A 13,776-nucleotide genomic window follows, 5' to 3' on the forward strand; every position below is an offset into this window, starting at 1 on the left:
TTTGAGAACGTCACATATAATGTTTAACCAATTTATACTTACTCTGGAGTTTGTATCATTTAGGAATTGTTGATCTAAAGAAATAATGCTAGCTGTCAAGTAAGAAATGGCAGCTGAAGGTGAGTCTTTTCGTTTATTACAGTTATTACAGTATTTACCAATTGGGTTGTATTGGCTGGTTACAAAGGCCTCAATATACGTAAATGTTGAAATAACTGTTTTACCAGGAAAAATCAATATTCAAGATTCAAAGAAATAAGTTTCGTTGTTGCTTTCCACTATGCCATTAAAGGGAAAATAAAAAATAAAAAAAATAAGTGAAGGATCTGTGTTGAGATGGTATTCATGATGGGGTCGGCTACAGCTGTTGGATAAAAAAGATTTTTTTAGTCTTTATGTCTTATTACACACTTCTCCTGGACCTGGCACGGTGGCTTAGTTTTTAGCACTGATGACCTCCAGGTACTCTCTATATAATGCTAATTCCCGAATTCCCTAGAGTGTTTGAATGTGTGTGTGTGTGTGTGTGTGCCCTGTGATGGATTGGAGTGAATACCTCCTGCCAGAAGCTAGGTGTGTGAACAGCTCGTGTTCGGGTGAGTGAAGTTCTTAACAATGGAAAAATACTGTAAAGCCACTTTTTCAAGCATACTCTATGTAGTTTCAAATTGTTCATCACACATAAATGCTCCAATCACTAGCTTTGTCACATAGCATGTTTGTTCACAGAGACTGTCTAGCCACCATGTGTGTGTGTCTTGGCAAGTGAAGCTTCTGCTTGATTTCTGTTTTCTCCAGATTTTGCTAATATTTTTCATTATGAAATATGCTTGGGCTTTGAGTAAGGTTACAAAAAGATACATCCCCACCTCTCCTTTTGTTTTGTTTTTTGTTTTTTTGCTGAAGGTTTTAGCTAGCATCAGCAGGTTTTAGCTAGCATCAGCAAGTTTATGAACCTTTTTTTTTTTTTTAAATCTATATATATGAACTTGGCAACAAAAAAAACCGTACAGATCAGATGAGAAAAACATTAAAAACACATAACAGTCTTTAATAATTATTATTAGTATATATATCGTATCGCATATATCATAGCATATATCATAGCTATCATAGCTATCTAGCTCACAATAAGTGACTACGTAGTTTGTTTTATACTGGCTATAAATACAGAGATTGTGGCAGGTCAGTGATGCATGGGCACTATTGCCTGATCAGGCAATTACTTTAAGAGCTAAATGCCTGACGGAAGCTAAACGATAAAAGAGGTTTTACAGTTTCATTTGATTTGCAGTAACTGACAGTCATGCGGATGTTCAGGATAAAGGTATTTTTTTCACATAACAGTTCTTTTATATTGAGCATTTGCAAGCTTTGAATTCTCCCAAACTGCATACTAGCATACTAAGAAGCGTTTCACTACAAAATTGGTGTCATCACTATTTAGGTATACTACTTAGCTTGTGTTGTGTCCTTTTTAAAACATTATTCTGTTGTGTGCTTTAAAAGAAGAGTGTAGTGTATGTTCAACAGAAAGATTTTCTCCTTTATGTTGACTGTTGACAGGTAATGAAAAATGAGAAACAAAAAAAAAAAGACCCAATCTTTAATATATACAATACATAAGTATATAAGTATAAAAGCACATAAAATGAATAATTATAATATATCCATACATTCTTCCAGGAACCTCTGTAGTTCTAACTAGTGACCGTGGCAGCCAGTGGTGATTACTCTTGTACTGTATTTTTCACTTTATGACCGTGGTAGGACCTCCAGTCAACGTTCACACGTGCATTTACACACGCCAATTAGCCTAATCTGGATGTCTTTGTGAGGAAACCATAGTACCTGAAAGAAACCCTTTAATCACAGGGAGAACATGCAAACTGCATACATACAGACTAGGAAGTCGGGAGGCGGGAATGAACCCGGACCCTGGGACCCTAAGCCACCGTACCGACAATTAGATTACATACATGGTGGATAAACTGCCACTACAAAATAAGAAAGAAGTGTTGTAGGAGGCAATAACAAAAGGCAGTCTTCAATAGTTGATTACATGTGATTCTGGGTGGAGATTCATTTTGTGCAATTGCTTCATAGCAGTTTCTGAACATAGAGGATACAGTGTTTTCAATGCCTTAGTATGCCTCACTATAAACACTTATAGATCTTAACTAGAAGGCCAGTTTCATCAGACTACATACAGCAGATGTTGTGAGGAAAACTAAATCTGCTGAATCTGCCCCAGATTTAACCTTCTTCATTTATACCCTTAGATATACTGTATACAGTTAAATAAATAAATATTTAAACACTGTTGGTTGGTATGAATTCCTTCTATGTTGGAGTATGAGAACCTTTCGGCATACATGGAACTGCAGTAGTTCTGTTATGAATCATCCAAAAGGTTAGTGAAAGAGATGGTCAGAGACGATCAGTGTTATAACAGGATCATGCCAGTATGCATGGCGTGCAGCTCTGAGGCAGCATGGGAGGCTACACTTTCCAGATGGCAATGATGAAGTAAAGAGGAGGTGAGGACTTGGCATGCAAAAGGAGCCTATCTGTCATGACAAGGTTACGCTTCTGGTGTTGGGTGGGTGGTTTGGTGGGTGGTTGAGCCTTTTCACGCAGCAGATATTCACTTCATCTTCAGAGAATGAAAGAGTCACAAAGAAAGACCGCTTGGTTCGTGAGTAAATAATCACGTATCACAGAAAGAAGACAAGATAGGATCTACAGATAAAAAAAGAGGTCATAAATGTAGATAAAACGCCGAGGTGATCGATAGCAGATTTCCTTCTAAGACAAGATCACTAGAGGAAAGATAAAAGGAATCAATTTATTTTTCTATCCAAGGTACATGTTTAAATCTAAGAAATTGAGAAATATATTTGTGCTGTATCAGCAAAACAAACAGTGAATATAGTGTCCCAGGCTGAAATGGAAAAAAATAGTGTTTTTTTTTATATTACTCAAGGTGCTTTACTTTATAAAGTCCTCTGTTTTACAAAGTTCTCTGTTGTGAAGAACTAAAAGAAACATCATAACATCAGGTACTAAAGCTCCTGAATTGTTCTCTGGTTCACCTTTTATGCAGAACATATAAATAAAATAAAATATGACTTACAGAACACTTTACTATATTAATGGTTAGACATTTTACACAATGCACAGATTTTTAGAATCTGTTTTTGCTATTAGACTGTGCGGTGTATTAACCAGACCAGTTCCTTTAAATTAGCTGTTACTATAGAAACCATAACATGAAAATGGATTTCCCTTATTAGTGCCCATAAGCTTAGTTCTCCATATGCTTTGATTTGTTTCACCATATGCTTTGTTTTTTTTTAAAACCCCTGTCTCTTTCCTGTTTTGCCAGTGGGCCCCAAATGTGTTTACCACCAGATTGTGATCAAGAATTTCTAATCTTTGTATATCTTTTTGTTATTTCTATTTTCCCCAAATTGGGCCTGCATTATTGATTTGCTGATGGATCGCCATGAATTGGTTTTCACCTTGAACCATGACACTTTTTTTTATTCTGCCACCTTAGCCCATATCTGCAGTATCCTATATTATATTATATTTAGTCTACAACAGAAATGTACACTAGTTCATGAATCATGTTGGCTTTGAGAGAGGCTGGAGGAGAAGTGTTGCCTCAATCCAAAGGTCAGGAGCAAAGGAATGTCTAGCTCAGTTTGAAATGTTTTACCACTAAATAACATCTATTATTTATACATACTGTATATCTGGGAAAAAAATAAAACTTGTTTATATGGATGCTCCATTTGTAAATCCACATCATTTAGTGCATGTTTCCTGCTCCACGAGAAAAATATAAACTCCAGGCTTGGGAAAACAGCTGTCCTTACGGATTAGTCTTCACCAACAAATAACCCTGTTTGTCAGGGGTCAGACGGAGGACACATCCCTCTCTTTTCAAAGTTTAAAACCATGTGCCAAGACATGACAAACATAATTACTACTGCCTCGTCTTGAGGGGCCCTTGTTTGTGCTCGCCATTTTGAAGGTCTTGCTTCAGCTGCCTGGCCTTACCACTGTTTCCCGAAGCAAAGAAGCTGAGCAGTGCATCACAACTGACATGGCCTCCACTGAGATCCTGGCATGGTGGAGATGAGAAACATTGTGAGAGGCAGAACAGGAGCTAGCATGGCTGGCAGTGCCGTGAGGCATAGCGGCCTCATGGTGTCAGTAAATGAGAGTTCTCTGACCAAGCAGGGAGTGCTCTCACTGCTGTCTCCACCACAACAGATGCCACCACTTGGTTATCTGAGCCAAGAGAAATGTGAGCCAGCTGTTTATCCACCACCATGATGCAGATGCTGATCTAAGAGCAGTGCGTAACCTTCCTGTTCTCCTTAAATTTAAATGAGCCATTTTAAATGATAATATTATTCAAGCTTAATATAATTTTAATATTTTTCCCAACATGAAACTTAGCTAAGTTTCCAATTTTACAACCATATGTTTTATTTATTTGGTTTTGTTGTCTTAGCTTGCATCTTGTGTTGCTACTGTTCCAGCTCTGCTACTAATATTGCTCCAGTCAATGTCTGCACATGTGCCTATTTATTAATCTTGTTATACACTGTTTATACTTCTGTCTTTGCAAAGTGTAATAATACTTGTGTTCTTTGATTATTATATCTTACCAAATGTTTTGTCCCAGAGAATTTTTTTTCGTCAGTTTAGCCTTTGCTAATTCTCAACCCATTACCATAGAGTGGAGTAATAACTGTTCTATTCTGTTCCCAGGAAAGAACAGATTCCCGCAATTGGCTAGTGTCAGGTAAGTATAAGACGTAGAAGCAAACAACATAATCCTTCTCACCCAGGGTGCAGAGCTAATTATTTTAGGAATTTTAACCATCAACAGCTCTGTCATTCACACACGCAAAATCAAATATGCAAAACTGATCAGCATGAGGCAGTGGTGTAAGCACATTGCTTAAAGATTCGAGCCACTGTCTGGAAAGTTGATTAGGTGACTTTAAATCCCACCATCACCAAGCTGCCACCTTTTATCCTGTCTGAACTGAACGTCATGTTGGATTAAAGCATCAGTCAAATGATTCAGATGACATGTAGTTCACATGACAGTAAGCCCTTGCACCACCTGTGCGCTTGCGTAATTAACGTATAATTCTTGTTAGGTTAGGTTGATGGGGTTTCCTCATTTTCCAATCATTGTTAGAGTACTGTTTAGTCATTGGCCTTCTTTTTATATAATTGTTCATAATTTGGATTTGACTTTGAATTACCCTTCCAGTGTTTCCAGTGGACCTCAACAAAACAGCATGGAATATTTTAATAAAGAAACATCCGCATCCAACTGAGTCCATTATCCCCCTTATTTTCTTATTTTTATACTGGGTATACACATAGCAATATTGTGAAACAGTTTTGTTAAAGAAAACTGTTTTTAAGTTGCTGACTCATTCCCACTTATGCACATGGTGAGGATGACACCTGCCGTCCTTAATTAACTTTGGAGTTCTGCTAACTAGTTCAGCTATCCTTCCATGTCCACGTCCATGCTCCTTCATTCGATCTTGACCTCAGAGATTTCTGAGCAGAGTTTTGTATTATGTGTTCACTCTGGATCCTGGGGTTTCCTCCAACCTTTTAAAAACACCCCACTAGGTTAACCAGATATGGTAAATTGCATCCACTGCATTGCACCAGGTACTTTCAAATATTTCTTTACAGCTGCATTGCTGTAAAATGAAAAGAGCTGCCCTGTGGCGTGCGTTTCTCAGGGGTGAAAAGGACACGAGGGTTAAAAGGAGCATGATTGTATTTAAGGAGTGAAGTAAAAGTTAGAGAAAGATGGCTGTCCTGCATCAGGACAGTCAGATGAGAGAGCGTGTTCAGCACTCATGTTGCTCTGTGGGCAGGGATGACAAATGGACATCTGCCTTCAGAGGAATGTCAGTGTAAAGAAAGGTCACAGAGAAAATTTTCTTCTTAATGCATTTCCCTCTTTGATATAGCCATGACACTGAAAAAAGATGCAGAATGCTAATGGGAACGGATATCTATTTGAAATGCAAAGCCCAATAGTTACATGGTAACCTTGAAACATCCTCAAATATATTCCTTTCTTTGGCGTGATTAAACCAACTCCACATTTTGACCCTGACCTGCAGCATTGCACTTTCTTTCAATTTCATGGCTTTACAGGTGAAGGCTGTGGGTGCCACTACCTCTAAAAGTAGAATTTAAATTTCAAGCCACATTAAGCCTCCCACATGGCTCTGAGCAAAAAGAATTGTCTTTCGCTCATCTTGCCTCCTCCTGACATGTTGGTGGCTGGCTCCAAAAACCTATATCATTTCACGCCTCTCGACAAGTGGAGCCTATTCAGGAAGACACAGCTATGATGCAAAGGTGAGTGGTAGGAATTCTTTAGGATTTTTTTTTCTTTTCCGCTAGGACATGACAATGTCATATCAGCTTTGGCAGCGGTAATTACCCTACTGGAAATAGGATTCTCTACCTGTCCACTTCCATATCTGTGACCCTGCTTGTATTTACTTTATGCTGTTGACAAGTTCATCTGCTCCTCTCCCTCCTGCATTACAACAGATCATTTCTGAGAACCAGAACTGCTGAATCTATTATGTGATGATTTTTTAAACAGTATGCCCTTTGTTGTCTTTAATCTCAGACTTCCTGCCCCACATTTTACTCTCCGTAGAAGGTTTTAGTGGAATAAGTGTCATCCACTTTCATAAGTAGCACAATAACAAACCTCTGTTCCTTTAATACCACCTGCCCGCCAAGGGGATTGCTTCATGCTGACAGATACTTTTTATCAGAGAAATTCAAAGGTGCCAAAGCTCATTCTGCATGCACGAGAAGCCTCAAGCTGGCTTTCTGGTTTAAAATGTACAAGGGCTGCGCTGAACAAGCGTTTTGACTCATTAGCATTAGTCAGCTTCTCTGCTTTATATCATGGTTGGTGTCTGATTTGAAGCTAATACTACTGCATCCTATTAAAGATGTTGAATAGCACTATTGGTAAATATATATATATATATATATATATATATATATATATATATATAAACATGCAAAATATTCTAATGCATTAATGAGCATAAATTTAACCAGAATTCTAGAGAAATGTTGCTAAAATCTATTTATAAGACTTATAAAAAATTTAATGAAAACCTATGAGGAGTTTGAGAAAGCCAGTGAACACTGCTGTTTAAAATTAGCCAATTATATAATTATACATAATTTAGCTATTCAGTGCAGCACAAAAAAAAAGTTTATATTAAAATGAACATTGTATGGAATAAAAGTTACAAAGCAAATTACATTGAATAAAAGTTTGACATGGATCTTATTTCACTTTGTTGCTTCTCTTAAATATATCTTTGAAAATTAAGTTATGGCTACAAAAGACTCTCATATTACACTAGATACGCATTAAAGTATTCCTAATTGACTATGCTTAGAATTAAATGAGTATGATTATTATTGATTACAAATTATGCTGGTACAGCAGGTAGCATTGCAGCTTCATGGCTCTAGGGTCCCTGAGCTCAAGTTACTAAATGAGTGTGTAAGTGTGTGTGGGCTTGGCGTCCCATCCAGAGTGTATTCCTGATTCACAACCGGTGGTCCCAGGATGGGATCTGAATCCACCACAGTCCTGACCAGAAAAAAGTGGTTACAGCAAATAAATAAATGAGAATCACAAGGTTATTGCATGTGTAAAATATTGTTCTGATAGATGCAGGACAATTTGTTGAGCTTTAAGAAAATGTGGTTTTCTTAGAGAAAATAAAGAGATTTATCTTTTGAGTACGACTCCACCCCATTACTTTAGCAATTCGAAATAAATCACAGAATATGAATAAATATTAAGATTAAAAGGTTAAAAATGTCCTTAATATGTGTTAAATGTGTATGTTTTATTCTACACCTAATTGTGTCATTTTGCACAAACGATATCATAGTTCCTTGCGCTGGGTTTCTTCAGCCTTTCCTTTCTACTGTAAAGGCCAATAACCCTATTGATTTCTTTGATGGCAGCCTATCCAAACTTTTATCTGTGTGAGACTGGATGTATTCACTAGAGTCACTCCAGAGTCTGGAGTAATCTGCTGATACCATTTGCTTAGCAGCATGGAAAAAAGCATCTCAGAAAGAGAGAGAGAGAGAGCACAGAGGGAGAGTGACTAACAATCCCTTCCGTTTCCGTCCCTCACAGCAGAAAGTGTTGAGTATGTCACAACTCAGTGGAAATCTCAATTTCCATTTCATAGCACTTGGGAGATAAATTGTGCCAAGTGTGTTCATAGTATTGCTGCGTTCCTGCACATGTTTGTGTGGTGTACCGAATGACAGTTTCACACGATGCTAACAAAATTGTAAGTGCCACCTACCCAGCTGTACAGTCTAAGATTAGAAAGCACCAGAAAGCACTTAGATGGAATTCCTCGCAAATGCTTCAGTTCTATTTCTTGATGTTTTAAGTGAGTTTATACAAATGGACACATCTAAAGTGTTTTTCTTAAAGGCTAGAGAAGTAACCGTGTCCTATTTCCTAATAACTAGTTAAGAGTCTCACTACTGTCTCTTGAAAAAGACATCAAATTGCCTTAGATCGTGTCTCTCAAATCTATATGATAGTTTCAATAAAAAAATCACCTGCCAAATGATAGCTGTGTGATAAAACCAAAAATATACTTTCTGATGTTGTTGTGAGGATGCATTGAAGACCAAAAGCTGTGTTTAAAAAATCTTTGTTTTTAGATTAATCAAGGAAATCACAGAAGCTAAGGGCCCGGCATACTCTGATGCAAACCATGACGTTCTCACAGCTTCTTAAACATATTTAAGAATGCAAGGGGAAAATGGAAAAATGTGCATTTATCACGCTTATACTTCTTAGCCATGTCCCCATCTGGTTCTCAATGCATCTATCATGTTGTCACTTTTCTCCTATCACGTACATGAGCGCACGCTCACCATGTCCAATGAGAACAAACTGAGTTATTACTATGTCTGATCAAATAACACCATGCTCTTCCCAGGGTCTTATCACATGCTTATTACATTCTGCCGGGTTGGTATGAATCCTGCTACATGCGCTGTGCTTTTTAATACAAAGGGATGGTGTGTTGTATTGTATGTATGTATTTATACAAAATTCTCTGTGACATGTTGATAATCTTCTACAACTTGATAACAACCGACCATGACCATAGTCAGTCAAGCCTGAAGAGGTCTTTGGGAGAACTCCATTGATGTACTGTAGCAACAACACAATGCATTCTATTACACTGTCAAGAAGTGTTAGCTATGTTGTGAACTGGTTGATGCTGTTACTATGTCTAACTATGTAAAATTTTACTTTGCCCATGTCCCCACCAGGTTCCACGTTAAGGAAGACAATACTACAGGTATGTCCTTACATGTTTCTACTGCGTTTATGCCAAGATGTATAAGTTCTTACTACTGGCCCCTAAAAAAGTATGTCACATTCTAATACAAAATCTACCTTCTTTGTCTTTCGGCTGTTCCCTTTCAGGGGTCGCCACAGCGAATCATCTGCCTCCATCTAACCCTATTCTCTGCATCCTCTTCTCTCACACCAACTAACTTCATGTCCTCTCTCACTGCATCCATAAATCTCCTCTTTGGTCTTCCTCTAGACCTCCTGCCTGGCAGTTCCAACCTCAGCATCCTTCTACCGATATATTCACCATCTCTCCTCTGAATATGTCCAAACCACCTCAATCTGGCCTCTCTGACTTTATCTCCAAAACATCTAACGTGGGTTGTCCCTCTGATAAACTCATTCTTAATCCTATCCATCCTTGTCACTCCCAAAGAGAACCTCAACATCTTCAGCTCTGCTACCTCCAACTCTGCCTTCTGTCTTTTCTTCAGCGCCACTGTCTCTAAGCCGTAGAGCATAGCTGGTCTCACCACTGTCCTGTACACCTTTCCTTTCATTCTCGCTGATACTCTTTTATCGCACAACACACCTGACACTTTTCTCCACCCATTCCAACCTGCCTGTACCCGCCTCTTCACCTCCTTTCCACACTCTCCGTTGCTCTGGACCGTTGACCCCAAGTACTTAAAATCCTGCACCTTCTTTACCTCTGCTCCCTGTAGCCTCACCGATCCTCCCGGGTCCCTCTCATTTACACACATGTATTCCGTCTTGCTGCAGCTAACCTTCATTCCTCTGCTTTCCAGAGCATACCTCCACCTCTCCAAATTTTCCTCCACCTGTTCCCTGCTCTCGCTACAGAGCACAATGTCATCTGCAAACATCATAGTCCATAAGGACTCCTGTCTTACCTCATCTGTCATCCTGTCCATCACCAGAGCAAACAAAAAGGGGCTTAGAGCCGATCCTTGATGCAGACCCACCTCCACCTTAAACTCTTCTGTCACACCTACAGCACATCTTACCACTGTCTTACAGCTCTCATACATGTCCTGCACCACTCTAACATACTTCTCTGCCACTCCAGACTTTCTCATACAACACCACAGCTCCTCTATTGGTATCCTGTCATTCGCTTTCTCTAAATCTAAAAAGACACAATGCAACTCCCTGTTACCTTCTCTGTACTTCTCCGCCAGCATCCTCAAAGCAAATACTGCATCTGATGTACTCTTTCTAGGCATAAAACCATATTGCTGCTCACAAATGCTCACCTCTGCCCTTAACCTAGCTTCCACTACTCTTTCCCACAGCTTCATTGTCTGGCTCATTAGCTTTATACCTCTATAATTGCCACAGCTTTGCACATCTCCCTTGTTCTTAAAAATTGGCACCAATACACTTCTCCTCCATTCCTCTGGAATCCTCTCACTCTCCAAGATCTTGTTAAACAAACTTGTCAAAAACTCTACTGCCACCTCTCCTAAGCACTTCCATACCTCTACAGGTATGTCATCAGGACCAACAGCCTTTCCACTCTTCATCCTCTTCAACGCCCTTCTCACCTCACTTCTACCAATATTTGCTACTTCCTGTTCCACAACAATCACCTCTTCTACTCTTTGTTCTAATTTTCTAATACAAAATCTACCATAAGTATAAAATTAATCTAAAGACCACATTGATTTCTATTGCTACATCAAGTAGCAGTTTCATTAGTCCTTGGATACCATCAAGGTAAAACGTTTTCTCAGTACGCCAGAGCTATGATCTGACTGCCTGACTCATGTCTAAAACATGGACATCCCAGAACCTCCATTAATGGCCCAAATGTGGAAATTGCTGGGAGCGAGGTCAGAACTAAATGGGGAATGTGTCATACCTCTCCTGAATGTGCAAGTGGTGTTAATGAATGGTTGTGTGTACAGTTACAGTACCCCAGACAGATGTGTCTCGTCCACAAGTTAGAGACAAGTCAGATGTCGATTTTCAAGGATCAATCCATTCACTGAATGCTCACAGGAATAACTGCAATAAGCATCAGGATCATCATTAACAGATCTGCGGCCTTCATTAAAATGTTTGCACCCTTCAAATATTTTACTGTGGGCAGAGAGTCTCATTACTGTACTGTGACTATCAAACTGTTTTACACTATCATTCACAAAAAAATTCCATCAAGTCGCAGTTTGTATGCATGTCAAGACAGGTGAGCGAATACTTTTGGCAATATAGTGTGTGTATATCAATACAGAGAGAGAGAGAGAGAGAGAGAGAGAGCAGATTATTCTGTATTAAAACAATTAATCTAAAAAAAAAAAATTACTGGTGTGACCTTGGCCAGAGGTTTGTAATTTTAAACAATTTTGATCACCTCTTAAAAAATTATGCTTCGCTATAATTACTCTAATATAAAAAAAGATGTGGTATTGAACATTTTGAAAGCAGATGGAACCATTACAGTCTAAATATGCAACCACTGACAAATGTAGAATGAAGATAAATTGAATTCAGACGTACAGTATTTCATACATTCTCTCTGTGCTATCTTTCAAAGTACTTTTATGTAACACTGTGTCCAGATACCGAAACACAATTTATAAGCTATTAGTCTGAATGTATATTGCTTCTACAATCTGAGAGAGGTGAGGAGAGGTGAAACCACTTATAGTCCATGAGGAGAGACCAAAGTGAGGGCTCACCAAAGAGGTACAGTGGTTCATTCTAATTTATTCCTGGTGTTAAAAAAAAGAAAGAAAAGCAAAAAAGCATGAAACACATCAGTATTCTTACAGACAGTGCTGACTTTTTTTCCCCCATCTTTCAATTGGTGTGTGTTCAAGGTTTTGTACAGGTTTATGAACTACCTTGGGGGCAGGCTTCCACCCTCCCTTCCATTGACACTCTCAACATGAACTGTATTGAATATCAATGCTTTCCAGGATCTAAAAGACAGAAACCCTATTGAATTCCCTCAAACATAGGGAGAGACAAAAAATCTCTTAGAAACCCACGAAGTCGATCAAAGATACTCCAGGGAATGAACCCTCTTCATTTTAAAAGGAGCTTCAGAGCCAGGGTTAAAAATATCCCATACTTTCCTCAGAGGGCATCATTGCAGTTCACATTATCCTAGTCTCATGCGGAGAATAATATTCACACATGCACAGACACACACAAAAATACACACAGACCCAAGCAGAGGAATAAATTCAGGGATTAACACCTCAGGGTGTCGGGGAAAAAAAAGCAGTGTAACTCAGTGTTCAAAGACAGGCTACAGTTTTCACCTTCCCTGACTGTGCAGTTCTGAATCACAGTAAACCGACTGCTCTCAGAACAGATATTCTCATTTTAGAAACCAGAATTAACATCGAGCCAAGTGGCCGATGGACACCCAGACAGTTTATACAGAGACAGCAGAGTAAACATATCATTCTGTATGTAAATAATTGGACGTGGCTGTTTTTTTTTTCTCTCTCGTTGGTATGGCTCCGTGAGCCAGCAAATTGGTTTAAAATGTCAGCTTTAATTTCAGGGTATTTAAAGCTATGCTAGAAGGAATCATGGCCATTTTTATAGCTGTCCTTTTCTTTCAGTCATGCACAGGTTACTCTTTATCTTTGTCTGCCTTGATCCCGGCAGGCTTTTCTGACAAACTTTAACTTGGCCTTTCATGAGATTTACAAGTGGTTTATTTTTTTATTGTAAACCATCTGGAGTGATGCTGGTGTCTTACTCTCTTTGTGGGAGTCTTTGACGCATCTTCGCTTAAATGCGAAACAGTTTTTTTTTTCTCTGCTTTTTAGCAGTACACCAAACAAATGATTCTGACATCCTTCGTATAATCATGTTGCCTCTAATGACGCATTCACATCATGTGGGAGAATTTAGGAGGATGTGACACTTTCCACTATTTGCAAATCTTTTATAGCTACATTTGCCTATTGTTCACTATGTAGTTTTTGCTGTTGGCATTAACTGTGCTCACAGTAGCATATCTTTTTATAATCTGTAATAGAATACTATTTCCTTGGACCCATAGCATGCTCATGTAGTCTGAGACATAGTTTTTTTAGGTATGGTCTGTGAAGTCACTGCTGTTAGAGTGCTACAGTACCAAAGTTTCAGCTTGAAATTACGGCTCCAAGGTCAATGTGGTTGTTTTCCCTAGTTAAGTAGTAATTACTGTTATCCCCCTATGAATGCAGCATTACTGATTAATTCTCATATTCTGATAGCCTGTAGCAGCCTTTATGGGTGTTGACCTTTCCATGTTTATCATGTTGAGGGACAACAGATGCGAGTGCTACGAAAAATAAGCG

The sequence above is a fragment of the Clarias gariepinus genome, chromosome 3 (assembly GCF_024256425.1).
Source record: "Clarias gariepinus isolate MV-2021 ecotype Netherlands chromosome 3, CGAR_prim_01v2, whole genome shotgun sequence".
Lineage (NCBI taxonomy): Eukaryota > Metazoa > Chordata > Actinopteri > Siluriformes > Clariidae > Clarias > Clarias gariepinus.